The 15,000-nt window shown below is 41.0% G+C and overlaps 1 protein-coding gene across 2 annotated transcripts in view; it reads left to right on the forward strand.

The window, feature by feature from the left end:
* Nucleotides 1-15,000, forward strand: part of plxnb1b (plexin b1b) — a 121,577-nt gene that overhangs the window by 30,929 nt on the left and 75,648 nt on the right. For both annotated transcript variants that reach the window (XM_068712666.1, XM_068712667.1), the window contains exon 2: nt 1,167-1,239. The gene's annotated coding sequence lies outside the window, so the exon portion shown is untranslated. The remainder of the gene's footprint in view (nt 1-1,166; nt 1,240-15,000) is intronic.

A 15,000-nucleotide genomic window follows, 5' to 3' on the forward strand; every position in this document is an offset into this window, starting at 1 on the left:
AATTCAGTGACATTTTGTGTATTACATTTTGACAGACTACAGCTGTCACTTTTTATTTGAGCTACTGTTGGAACGTGGAAAAAGTTAGATCCTGTAACTATCTTGATACAACTTCAACAGGCTGAGGAAACAATCATAACACCAGACTATCTGAGAAGTAATGGAGCAAGCATTTTGGATTTGACACAATGGAAAATTGTCTGTTTGCAACTGCTTTATGGTACGTGTCCACAGGATCTGCCATTTCCATGTAAGCAGCGGTGCAATGCATTCTGGTCGCCCAACTTTGCACTTAGAGAGAAGGGCATCCTGATGGCCTTTTCTCAGGCTACTTTGTGCAACTCCCAAAAAAGTTTTAAACTAACCTTTGTGGATCTAAAAGGAAGACGGATACATGGCTTATTTCTCAGAAACACATTTTTGTACTAATTTTCCTACTATAACAGAAAACTGTCTTTCAAACAAGCTGCCATGTTTGTCCAGTTTGAAATCAGGGAGCAGACGAGTGATGCGTTCGTTCTTTCAGGTACCTAGTGGCTCATCAAGCGTCCAATACTTGTTGTCTAACCCTTGCATCCAATCTCGCCCCTGTGGCCACGTACCACTGCCTGTTTTATATTTTTAAACTATACTCTTTGGACTCATGTTCTTCTGAATGAAACTGCTTATGACTTCAGTTAATGCCTCCAACCGGGAGGAGTAAAGGAAAGTTAATTTTTACACCTCTAGAAGACGGACTTTCCCTCTCAGAGCAAACTTAAAACCTCCATTATAACCACATGTTTCTTTCACTGCTTTTTAAATTCTGCTGCTTTGAGTATGTGCTATGAAAGTGTTGCAGAGAGGCCATGTGTCATGTCTACTCTTCTCGGGGGCAGCCATTAATCTTTGTTATTGTACTGAACAATAGTTGTCCTGTTTGAGAATCAGAGGCCCTCACCTGCGCAGCATGAATTAAGAAGACATGACGGGTGTTGCAAATGGTTTAAGCTCACACTGTAGAAGGGCATTTTTCAGCCGTTGACTCCCGCTATCCTCATCCGTTTCCACATTATGGTTCCCCAAAGTCTGTTTGTGTTGTACTTTATGCCACGCTTTTGCCTTTTTTGGGAAGAAAGCTTTAGAAATGCCCTGTGTGGATTTGCTAACTGCTTGTCTTCCTCCAGGTTTGGACCCAATCCACATTGGAGCCCTGGACTGATTTGGAAATGGCAGCAAAAGAGCACTAAACCTCAACAGGTAGGGCATTAAAATGTCCCCTTTTCTTCTTGCTAATGCTTGTGCAACAAGTGGGAGCAGTGTAAAGGTGATTTTTCTTCTTACACCAAAAAAAAAAAAAATATGGCGGCAAGAGGGCGATCAGTTTTTCAAACTATTTCCTTCAATTCGTCTGAATTACACAATGGCCTGTGGGATTTGTTTCCTCGTCCTGCGGTGTCAAGTCCACCGTCTAACCCCCCCCGCGCGCATCCCGCATCCCGCATCCCGCATCCCGCCACACTCAGAAGCTATTTAAAGTGTCAGCGGCTGCTCCCAATTACTTCTCCCCATGCCATACCAGAAGCTCAGGCCACACAAACGGAGGCCTCCCCACTGCGACTTTTATCTGTTTGTTTTCATATTTCCCTTCCCTCAGTCGGCCCTCCTCCCTTGTGCTCTTACTGTTTTTGCCTTAGCCAAGGATTATTGTGTTTTTCCTCCAGCTGACCTTGGTTATGTAAACTAAGGCCTGATCCCCCTTTCCTTGATACTCCTCCCTGTCCTACCGCTTTGCCTAGCTCCTGTCCTTTGCGCGCTCCCACAAAGCCTAGTGTTTTGATTACATTGTGAAATTGGAGCCAGGACTATTTATTCCCAGGCCGGGATAGCGCGGAGGACCTGGTTGGAGGATAAGCCGCAGGGGGAGCAGCCAGGAAGCTTTTTGTGGTTGAATCAGGCGGATGGTGTTGGTGGGGTGAATTTTTTTATGTCTTCTCATAACCTGTCTTTGTGGGCCGTGCATCCAGCCAGCTGTTTCAAATAAGCAGAACGACCCAGGGTCACATCTCACTGTCATTACAGGGTGGCAGACTGGCCCAGTGCTTTGAGACACCATCCAACCGTCCTTCGGCTGGAGGACCAGGCTCAGGCCCTCTTTCTGGGAAGCACACCAAATCCTCTCTCTGAGCTTTACAGCAGGACCACTGTGTAGTTAGCAGACAGCGGCTGAATAATCCTATTTACAGAGGTGGCAAGGTGCAAGACTGCTGTCCTGTTGAACTGAGCTCCACTAGTGCTCCTCTATATTATATATTTATATATCTTGACCTTTGACCTCCTGTGGAAGGATGCAGGACAATACAGATTTTCTCCTTTAATTTCTCCTCAACCAGTGAACTGTTTGCCGACTCTACTGGTTTATTGGAGACCGGACTAAATCCATCCCCCAATAGGGATGCAGTGGTCCGATACATTGATGACTTCATTGAGTGGTTCCAGACAGAAGTAATCAATCAATCAAGGCGGCTTCAAACCATAAAATTTCTACTCATAGTTTAGAAATGATATGTTACGTCATTTACAGGGTTTCAATTGTGATAAATGAAGTGAAACAGCGAATCGGACGCCATTTTAGACGATGATGTTTGCATGTACGGTGGCTCTGAGTGGTCAAACGGCTTTTAAAGGATGTGAAAAAACAAACCCGGTTCCAAAACTCTAATGACGCACAACGTTTTGGAGTCTGTGTGTAAATGTGATTGAAACAATGTGAGGTCATATTTATTTTTACATTTTAGATAAAAGCTACGGACTCGGCGATCGAAGGCCTTTAGACTGCACCATTCCTCTTGCTGACTCTTGTCTTGCTGACACTCTTACCTTGAATTTCTGGACATGGACATATTTAGCTACTAAATTTCTCAGAGGTTATTATTGAGTCACCTCGAGTCTACATTAACTCTGCACTCAGCTGAGTGCTGAAAACAGGCAAACATTTGAACCATTGGCTCACTCTACATGACCCTGGGCCACACATTTGACTTCTGTTACTTTGTTTTTCAGTTCACACACACCGCTCCTCCTCCACTAGCTCAACTATGTGTCACTTCTCTGTCTTTACCAGGCGGCAACCTCCGGTTCTGCCGTGTGAAGCCAATGCGGAAGTGTCTTAAAACTTGCATTCTCTCTAATGTCCATCAGGGGGCGACTCCTCTGGTTGTATAGAAGTCTATGAGAAAATGACTCTACTTCTCTCTTGACAGTCCACAAACCAATGTATGACAGCACCATGACTACGTCCTCTTCTTATATACAGGCTATGGTCTTTACCCAGCTGATCAGTACACACACACACACACACACACACACACACACACAATATTGTAAACACACACCTCATTTGCTTCAACAGGTCATATATTATCCTTGTACTGTATGTCAATGCAAAACATTCAAATACACAAACCCTCAGGCTCGCCTACGCACACTTGTACACACTCGTTTCCATACTTGAGTTAGTTTGGGAATGGGGTGAAGTTCAGTCGTGCCTGTCGATGTCATCATTAGTGAAATATTTGCTCACTATTGTTCTCGGAAGATAAAATGGTAACACACACACGTGAACACACACACGCATAGCTGAAGCCAACCGGAGATGAGCAGCCGAGCATTAGATTACAGGGAAATGATCAGCCAGGGTAGACAGGAAACACTGCAGGGGAGTGGTGTGTGTGTGTGTGTGTGTGTGTGTGTGTGTGTGTGTGTGTGTGTGTGTGTGTGTGTGTCCTCACCGCGAAGAGTCTCATACCAAAAACAAGCAGAGCATGTAATGGTTTTGGTTCGCTAGAACACAAAATATGATCATTAAACATTTAGCTGCCTCTGCACACAACGTGAAAGATGTGAAGATGAGAAAATGTAGGCGCACTGAAACCAACTCTGATCTGATTTAAGAAGAGGATACACGAAGCAGGGAGGGACCCTCACATGGATCTTCTGTTGTCTTCATCCAGGCATAATTATTCTAGTTTTATTTGCAGTGAGATCCATTATTGGACTGAGACAGAGGGCTGCTTCTCATTCAAAGTTCTTAGTAAGACTCCTGAGTTTCACTTCTGACTTGTTTCGTTGAAGATTAACCCTCTTTTTTTTTCACATTTTCATGCATCAGCACAAGAACCTCACCTGAATAAAAAACAGTTTAAATGAGAAAACTAGGATTGAAATGAGAAAATACTTGATAATAAGATGAAGTAAAGAACAGTCTGAGTAAGCATTCAGTGCCAGCGTTGGGCACTTGACAGACTTTGGCATTTTAAACGTCTTCGCTGTGGGGCTTCGGCAATGCCATGTGGTTACTACAGGACGTGTGATTGTTCAGTTTGGGCTGCTGTGTTCTTTTGCTACACACTTCTGAAGTGATGGGAACTTTAAACAGGTTGAAGTGAGACTCTAGTCTTTTTTTTTTTTTTTTAGTAACACACATAGTAAACATTTTTTTGCATTTTTGCACCACAACCGGCCCATCACCACACTCTAGAGATGCACGACACTGACTCAAATACCTAGATCTGATATCAGTGTAATATACTGGAATTTTATTTAATTTTTACCAGCTAGCATCTGATTACATCCAATTGCCAATTTTGAGTCCTGATTGACAAGACAATATTCATACATTCAACATTCATATGCATTCATGCGGTGTTTGAACAACAAAGACGTGCTAACAGCTGTTGCCATATAGATTTGATTTGTGTGGTATGCTATGGCTCTTCAGCCTGCACCATGACCATGTGTTCCAATGAAGCAGTGGCAATGCGGGGGGGGATTAGTGCTCTTTTAAGCGTATCAGACATCTTAACTAACATTAGGGGGTTCCATAAAGAATGTGGAGTGATACCAAATAAACCTGATTAAATGAGCCCTCACTGCGTCCTGTGGTGGAAAATATTCCTATACCCGCTTTGTGTGAGTCTTCTAATGCTGAAATACATAATACCAACAACCAGGTTGTCTTTTAAGTATTTATTCTCTGCACAGAGAAGGTTCAATCATCACAACAGAATGCGTACAGTCTCAGTGAGGAAGAACTAAGAAAAAAGTGAACAAGCTTTCTTTATACAGAATGAGCAAAGGTGGGGGCCGATGGCCAACGTTACAGACATTTTGGTCTCAGACTGATGGGAACAACAATCAAAAACAAATGGCCAGCAACCAAAACAAGCAGCCCAAAGGCCTTGGCATGGAACATTCTCATACAACACAGTTAGTTATCTATGTGAACAGGCAAGGGAAAATTATTCTTTTGCACAACAGACACGGTGAAGTTCAACAAAGTCCAGAGCAAAATAACTTATGCATGAATACAATATACTGAGTAGAAATATATACTACGTAAAAAAATACCATTACAATCCTCCCCTTGATCATTACATTAGATCACTACAATAGTATATATTCCCTGCTAGAAGTGAGAACATAAGTCAATAATATTTTAGTTAAGGTCATCATTAACCCCTAGCATAGGAAAGTGTTGGTGGGCTGTTTTTGTGTAGTGAAAACACCAAGCCTGTGGAGGAAACAAAATCTTTATCATAGTTGGGAAAAGTGTCTAATTGTGCAGTCGTTAGAACAGAGTGCTCAGGGGAATACAGGAGGAGTTGATGGGACACTGATTTGTTGATGGTTCGCACTAAAGGACAGTCTAACAGACGGATTGACACGTACCATCATCTGGATATTTCACTAGTTAGTTTGGTTAACATTGGCAGGCGAGACTAGAGGAGTTTACTGACATGCGGACAGAATAATTAAGGTGTTGAAACAGATTTCGTTGTAGCCTGTTGTCAATCAGGGGCATATCAAAACATCAACACATAATACTCAAAATGGTTTACATATGCACATCATTAATCAATAAGGTTAAGGCATTAGCTGTTTTTTTTTTTTTTTTTTAAATTGTAGGCAAATCTATGTTGTAGCAAGCTAGGGAATGTTAACATGAACATGGCAAGAGAAGTCTCCTGAGATGAGGTGAAACACAGACACTGGACCTCTCTGTTGAACTGTATCATAAGACAACATATCAGTGAGTTTCATAACAAACAATAATCAAACAACTTAAACGATCTGTAAGAAATTCTATCATATTACCATAATACACATTCAGAATCAAGTGTCAGTTTAATCGATTCCTTTATCAGGTAAACTAAATAAAAGCACTAGCTGTTTTTGTGTAATCATATTTCTCAGATAACAAGCTGTAATAATAAACATAAGTATTACACAGAAATGTCACTATTAAAGTACTACTCATCTAAGGGAGGAAAACAGTTCGGCATTGAAAACAAGTCACATGTTGCAGGATTGGCCTTTTTTCCCTTCTTTTCTAACAGCATGTCTAGGGCCAATTTAAATCAATGTAGTGTATTCATATCACATGTTATTTGCTGTTAAGTTAAATTACAAATCGTTTCTTTAATCTGATGGTTGCTGGTTTTTGGTTCTATGTTATTTGGTTGCCATGGTTTCTCATGCATCAGTTATTAGGAAGCACAACAAAAATACAGAAAACACATTGAACCTCTTAGGCCACACCATCCCGGACCGTGGAATGTGTGCCATGGTGCTGGAGATCTGCCTTCCATCGCCGTTACTAGGTGCTCCTCGATGAGTTGTTAGCAAACAAAATACATTTTCTACAAAATACCAAAAAAACTGTGCACTCTTTTGTGTACCATGCTGAATTAATACAATAACATACCATATTTCTTTGCTTTGTTTCCACTGATCGTTACTTTAAGTCTAGTCTTAAAATCCTGAAATCCACAGATGAATGATGCTACTTAGTCTATTCTGATAAATCCCTGCTACGATACATCATAACGTATTGTATTGTAATTCCTAAAATAATAACTTAATAAAACACAAATATTTATCGCTGCAGTTCTTTTACATTCCTTAATGCCAGTTAACAACTAATTTGAATACAGTGATATTTATATTATTTAATGTAGAGGCTCAGCTCATCATGTCATCATGTTATCTTGAGAGTTTAGATAGTAGATAGTAGTATAAAGTATAAAAATGCACAATATATACAATAAAAATAGAGTAAAAATATAAAATATATAAAAAAAACACGCACAGTAATGTATACAATGAAATAGAATGGTATCATTAACTAAGCTAAAATAAACTGTAGTGCAAAGATTTAGATTTAGTATAAGAGGTGTAAAATGTTCTAAAACATTTATACTCATTGTATTTAAATGGTGTTCTTATTTGCTTTGATGATACATCAAGATTTTGATGACCAGTTGAAGAAAGGGTTTTTAACTTGCATGGGACAGTTACAAAGTAAAAGTATAAGATTCAATCTTATTCAATCTCTTATCACTGTTAGAAGATTGGGATTTTGGTAGTCTTTTAGACAAAGGTTGTGGTTTTAAACAACGTTGCTAAATATTAAATTCTGTACAAAATGTGGATAACACATATACTTAAAACTACATATTTCCCCTGTATCAAGTTATCTCTGCTGTGAGCTAATTTAGCGTACTACTGGAAGAGAGCATGTGGCAATTGTCTGCAATAATTGAATATCATAAGTGAGGGATATTTCTGTAGGCTCACCTAGCATAAGTGTTGTGAACCAAAAAGAGTAACCTGATTAAAAAAAAAACCCCGCTTGCTTAGTCGTAGCATCAGCTGCAGCATTTCCTGTTGAATTGGGATCAGAAGCGTTAGTGTGAGCATCACATTTCATAACACAGTTTTAGGGAATACATTCTTTACTTGTCATTTGAATATAAGAAGTTTTTCTAGCAACTATGACAAATTAATTCATTATTTGTCTTTACTTAAGCATGAATTTGCATTTATTGCCCTATCAGAAACATGGTTTACTGAGGACTCTAGATACATCTTTAAAATACCAAAATACAGTTCAGTTCACCGTGTAGGAGAGGATGGATCTGGAGGTGGAGTATCTCTGTTTATTCATGGTGACTATGAATTCAAAAGTTTGTCTTTACTCTAGTTACCTTTTCCCTCATATTTATAAAGCAACATGAGTTACAGAGTTACATGAGTTCTGTATTCAAGATTTATAGAGCTAAACATATTAATACAATAATGGATAATACATCGTTCCACAATAATGTTAGGCACATCTAATGTATTAATCTAATCTAATGTGTGAAACGGCAGAAAGGAACCATGAGCTCCCCATGTTCCTGAGTCTAAACTGATGTCATGTAACCGTCTCTTTCGTCCACGTGTTGTGTGAACGGTGTGTAGTTTAAGTAGTCCAAGTGTCAGAGCTGACAGTAAAGCGTCCTTTATGTCATTAAAGGCAGCAGTCGAGGAGTCAGTCCAGGTCAGTTTGTTCTGCGCAGAAAGATGTTTACCATGAATCATGGAAGAGAGGGATGCCTCTCTTTCTGAGTAGGATCCACTGATCTAATATGACGTCATTCATATAAAGCTCATCATTTGTTTCTTAGTTGTGTTTTAGGCACATTTTGAATTGCCTGTATTCTCTTGGGAGAGAGGGTTTTGCCCTCTGCTGTGATCACATGTCCCAGATATGAAACTTTATCCAGAGCAAATTTCAATTTGACGGATAGCCTTGTGACCATTTGCAGCCAAAATTTAAGTAGGATAACTGTAATTGTAAATTACTCTAATCTGCATGCTTCTTCTGTGGGGCTGCAAATCATGATGTCATCAACATATTGTAACGAGGCAGAACCATTTGGTAACTATAAATTAGCCAGATTGTCTCTCAAGACACTGTTTAACACCAGGGCATTCTGGATATCCCTGAGGACACCCGGTCCCTTTTAAATTAGAAGCTACCCAAAATTGACTTTGTGCATAGGTACAGAAATAAAAATATTAAAAAAAAAACATTGGCCAAGTCGAAGACGGAAAAACTGTGTCTGGAGGGATGAGTGACATAATGGTGTGGATTAGAAATTTGCGGTGCTCGCGATGCACCAAAGCATTAACTGATTGTAAATCTTTGACAAATCGTCACTCAGACGGTTCCCGAATTTTCTTTACTGGAAAGATTGGTGTGCGCACCACCAGAGAATCATCACAAATCAGATTTTGGGTGAACCACCAAGGGTATCACACCCCTCACCAGTCCTACGTCATATTTGTGTGCAGACCATAGAGAGGAAGGCACCTCAGACAGCTCAGCCATGTTTACAGACGGAACATTTCAAACCATGGTGTGTGTGTGTGTGTGTGTGTGTGTTTATTAAACACAAGTTGAGTTACCTTTTTACTGTTAACATTGATGTACATCATATTCTGTATACATCACCCTTATTACTGAAGTGAGTTGAGTCTTACTGTGCAGCCAGTCAGACATGTCCTTCCATCTCCAATAATGGGCCTCGTGCATATAGGACACATAGGACACATGTGTGAACTCCCTCTTAAACAACTCAGATTGTGTGGGAGACAGAGAAACGGAGACAGCAGCAGCATTTTCTGTCCAATAAATGTCCATCATACATAATTTCTCTACCTGCCAAATTTATAGGGCAGTGATCAGACAGTAGAAATGAATGTTTGTCTGTGATGTTATCTAATATACAGGATAAGGGCTTTGTGTACATTTCATTAATTGGTATTCCCCTGAGCCAATCAAAAATGTAACATATTTACCTTTAATAGTTAACATGTCTTGTGGTAACTTTCTAAAAACTTAATTTTTGTTCGAGTACATCTGGTATGTGGGTGCGAGTGGTGTTTGTATGGTTTCTAATGTGTGTATTGATGTACAAGTTTGTCATAGGCAGAATCTAAAGTTAACTCACCCTCTGTGTTGTAATGTGTGTGCGTCGAATGGTCCATCACTGAGGTCCGCCCCGCCGCGCCTGCTCCTCCCCTCTTGACTGCTGATGTTGAGCCCTCCCACCAGTCCTGCCTCCATAGAGATTGTGGGCTGTCCCTTAGACAATGTCCAAGTTGCCACTTTTATGGCACACAAAGTTTTCAGCTGGTGTGTGTTTTCCAAAGTCAATTTTCCTCCTCAGCTGGGCCTCCTCAAGTTTGAGCTGACGAAAGTCTTTGCTTGTTCTCTGTCGTTGTGCTGCTCCTCAGCGTGTTCAGCATCTTGTAATATGGTTGCAGTCTTCCATATCACACAACTCTCTTTAGTGTGATGTTTTTCAGATTCATAGATGGCAGGAAGGCCTTCTTACAAAGATCTGTTGTATATAACATATTCCAGGTTGATTACGGCTGGTGTGAATGCCGCACATCTTTTATGATAACGCACAAAGGAGGTCATAGTTCTCTTGAATTCTGTGAAGTTGCTCTTTGAACTCTCCACATGAGTCATGGCTTCTTCTTCTTCACGTCTTCTTTCTCTGTTGTAATGTCCTCATTTTCTCGCGTTCAGATAATCCAGGTTCATATTGTCACGAGTGTTCATTGACGGGCTTGTAGCTGTGAGCGTTGACATGGTGCCTGTAGATTTTGATGAGTCTCGTCCGTCTTCATCCTTGGAGTGTTGAGTGGTGGGTTTGGCTGTAATGTTGTTTGTGCCAGGTGAGCATATAGCAGTGGCGTTGTGGAGACCTGATCAGGATCCACTTGACCATGTAAAACAAATACAAAACAAAAAACAAAACAAAAGTTCAGCAGTATATTTTCCTTTTCTATCAGTTGTATGTGTCTTATTGAAATACATCTGTTTCTTTCTATTCCTCTTGGACATCACTTCATCTGTTTCTGCTTCACCTTTTCCTCTCTGCTCCAGACACGGTTTGAGTTGATCCAATTTTTGTTGTAGGCTAAAGTTGCCTTTTCCAGGGAACCCCAATTTTATCCATTCTTCCAATTGTTAGGCTGTCTGATTATCTTTGTCCCACATGTATTTTATTATTGGAGGTAAGATCATGGCATCGGGCTGCTCAGGCCTCATTCTATGACTTTTTATCATTTCCAAATGTTTCACTTTTTATTTTTATTTTTTTATATCATTGTCTTTTTTTTCAACTCTCAAGATTGAGACTGAATAAACCTCCCTCAGGAAAACCATTTTCGTTTACTTATTTGTTTGGATGCCGGCAACTCACCTCCCCATATTTGTTTTTCATGAACATGACATTGGGTCCATCAGGGCGGAGTAACCCTGGCACTATTCTAGCCCCCATATGCTAACCTTTTTACTTATATGGGTCTAACACGCGTGTACTTCTTAAAAACACAGTCACTGTGAGTTTCTAGATTTGTTTTTGGCACAATCTGAATAAAAGCCGTTGCTCTAGACTCCCAGTCTATGCCTTCTCTGTAGACACAGCCGTCCTTACGGACTCTTAGTCTCTTTGGTCAAGCGACTTCAGCGCTTAACGCCTAACCCCAAGATAAAGCAGGCGCCAAACGCTCACCTCTGTTTCCCAGCATAGGTCAAAGGACTTCAATGCTTAGCGTACCTCCCCTCTAAGGCTAGGCTAAGGTCTGCAACATGCAACACTAAACACTCATCCTTGTTTTCCAGTCCTCCTCTTCTCTAGACAACATTTACTTACAGACTTTCATCTCACAGGTCCAAGGACTGCAGTGCTCAACGTCTACCTCCTTGAAGGTCTGCAACATGCAACGTTAGACACTCATCCCTGCCTTGTTATCTACGGGTCAAAGGACTTCAGTGTTTAGCTCTATATCCCAAACACTCACCCTTGTTTTCCAGCTACCCAATCGTCACTGCTCAGAAAAAACGCTAAGATACGAGTTGTGCCAACGTCCTCAATAAACCCCACAAAACAACATAAAAGAAACCCCAATGTGAACAATAATAGACATATTTGATTTTCAGTCTCACGATATGGTCTTCCAGAATCAATTTCACTCATACGATTATTTTTAATAATTTCAGCGACTCACCAAATGAAAATTTGTAGTTATTTGGACTCAACAGGTCCTTCAGGATCGGATCCCAGTGAAGGCGACCAGGACAGGGATCGGGCCTCTCTCTCTTAATTTTGTCTGGAGGTACGCAGAGGCAGAAGGGCCAGTTCACCGATCCCTGTTGGCTCCTGACGATCTTACAAGGGATCCTGTTCGTGACGCCAATTGTGGTGGAAAATATTCCTATACCTGCTTTGCGTGAGTCTTCTAATGCTGAAATACATAATACCAAAAACCAGGTTGCGCAGAGAATAAATAAGTATTTATTCTCTGCACAGAGAAGGTTCAATCATCACAACAGAATGCGTACAGTCTCTGTGAGGAAGAACCAAGAAAAAAGTGAACACGCTTTCTTTATACAGAATGAGCAAAGGTGGGGGCCGATGGCCAACGTTACAGACATTTTGGTCTCAGACTGATAGGAACAACAATCAAAAACAAACGGCCAGCAACCAAAACAAGCAGCCCAAAGGCCTTGGCATGGAACATTCTCATACAACACAGTTAGTTATCTATGTGAACAGGCAAGGAAGAATTATTCTTTTGCACAACAGAGACACGGTGAAGTTCAACAAAGTCCAGAGCAAAATAACTTATGCATGAATACAATATACTGAGTAGAAATATATACTACGTAAAAAATTACCATTACAGTCCACTGATTAACTAAAGTCACTCTGTAACACTGCTGGTGTGTTTGGCTTGGAGGTCAGGTTTGTCACTTCCTGTTCGCTCTGCTAGGTTCACTTACTTGGTGACGTGTGTCATGCGTTGGCACATGCAGGTACTCCTCCAGAGCCACGTGTATTGCTTTTGGTGAAACGTGATCCCAAAGGGTCTAAAGACCAGATGAGAAAGAGACAGGTTTCTGCTGCATGAAGGGGAGTCTACACTGCTCCAAATGAACTGGTCCTCTCAAACGGGTGTTAAACGCTGCTGCCAGCAACCGTCTGGTGCGACTCAAAGTGAGGTGAGACTTGCTGATGACGATGGTTCCTCTCTCGTAGAAGTGCAAGAGTCGGCGCTTTCCCATTGAGAAGAGGGTGTTAGTTTGTGGGGCAGAGGCTTTCTTTGTCTATGCGGAGGAAAATAAGTATGGGGGAAGTTATTATGTATTTTCCATCATTCATTAGACTTCCAATTAGGGATGGGTATTATGGTTTTATCGTTACTAGTACTGTTATTACATCACTAACGTCACCTGCAGTGAACGAGGATGGACGACTGCTCCACCAACAGTAGAAAACTGAGCATTTGTGCAGATTGATGTTCTGCTTGTTGGCTAAATGTTGTGATAAACTGCTGCTGTTTCCTCTCTTACTTGTGAGGGTTTTCCTGCATTTGATACGAGAGTTCTCAGCATCTCCTGGAGTAAAATGTAGCCACACTCTGGATCTTTTTCTTCTCTCTGTTGTAATGGTAATTTTTTACGTAGTATATATTTCTACTCAGTATATTGTATTCATGCATAAGTCATTTTGCTCTGGACTTTGTTGAACTTCACCGTGTCTCTGTTGTGCAAAAGAATAATTTTCCCTTGCCTGTTCACATAGATAACTAACTGTGTTGTATGAGAATGTTCCATGCCAAGGCCTTTGGGCTGCTTGTTTTGGTTGCTGGCCGTTTGTTTTTGATTGTTGTTCCTATCAGTCTGAGACCAAAATGTCCGTAACGTTGGCCATCGGCCCCCACCTTTGCTCATTCTGTATAAAGAAAGCTTGTTCACTTTTTTCTTGGTTCTTCCTCACTGAGACTGTACGCATTCTGTTGTGATGATTGAACCTTCTCTGCGCAGAGAATAAATACTTAAAAGACAACCTGGTTTTTGGTATTATGTATTTCAGCATTAGAAGACTCACACAAAGCGGGTATAGGAATATTTTCCACCACACTGCCTTGATGTGAGTCTCACGCTGTACTGAGACAGAGAGAGGACATCTCACTCCAGAACTTCTGAAGTATCGATAGCAGAACTGCTAACCCTGGACCTTATCGATACTCTGGGTTTTAATAGTTTAGAACCGGTTCCTGGGGCATGCCTACTTCCAATTGTTCCATCATCGGCTGTTGGAGGGCAATTAAAGCTTTGCTCAGTTTGTTTTGTCGGACCAGACTATCGTAGAGGTTGACATCTTTTTCTGAAACTGAATTATTTATTGTAATTATGGAAATTTCCTATTTATTATAAACATGAAAAGATGATTCAATCCTCATTACATCCATTTCAGCCAAGTCCCATGTTGTGAAACTTTGTTGCTGGTTGTTAACATCACTGGTCGTCACCGCTTTGTGGATTAACAAATGCTGCTTTCCAGTGGAACATGTGGACATTTTCATGAGTGGACCAGCAGGATGTGGTGCGACTAATGCAAACTGCCCTGTAGCCAAATGGCAGAGTGGTGCTGCTGAACCAGACCGGTTCCCTCTGACGTTAAATAAATTAAATGGGTTCATTCACATCATAAAAACGGTTGACCCTTAGTTTTGTTCCATGTGATGAAAGAAAACATGGTGCCAGTAAGAAGCATGGGAGGATTAACAAATGGACATTCTGTTTACCCCCTTGAGGAGGTGTTCGAAACCAACCGACCCCCTCAGATGTGACCAAATGGGACATAATGACGTTTGTGATCGGTACTTTAGTGGCTTTAAGTCAGTTGGCGGTGCATCCATTATCACTAGGGGTTAGGGTTAGGGATGTGGTCCTCTTTGAAAGTGGCTGCTAATCATAAATCCGTTCTCCAGAGGATGGGCCATTTGTTCCACGGGACTAAATGTTCTAGACGACAAAGATCAGTCGGGCTCCAGCTCAGCCACACATCACCAGAGCAGGTGTCTTATTGGAGAAACTCACCGACGGCCACCTGAAGGCCTCTTCACACCGGAGCTTTTTTTTTCTTCTCTTGGTGCAATTAATTTTGTCTACCTTATTTCAAAACGTTTTGCCCCGTGAATAAAGGCATTAACCAATCACGTTGTGTGAAACGGACATATTCAAGACGTGCGCTACAGTGTACAACAACCAACAACACAGAGGCTCTGTAGTCCCAATCAAGACAGCAAACTGTATCACTCCTTTCAACC

This window comes from Cebidichthys violaceus, unplaced genomic scaffold (assembly GCF_023349555.1).
Source record: "Cebidichthys violaceus isolate CVI_PGR_0920_01 unplaced genomic scaffold, fCebVio1.0.p SCAF_17, whole genome shotgun sequence".
Lineage (NCBI taxonomy): Eukaryota > Metazoa > Chordata > Actinopteri > Perciformes > Stichaeidae > Cebidichthys > Cebidichthys violaceus.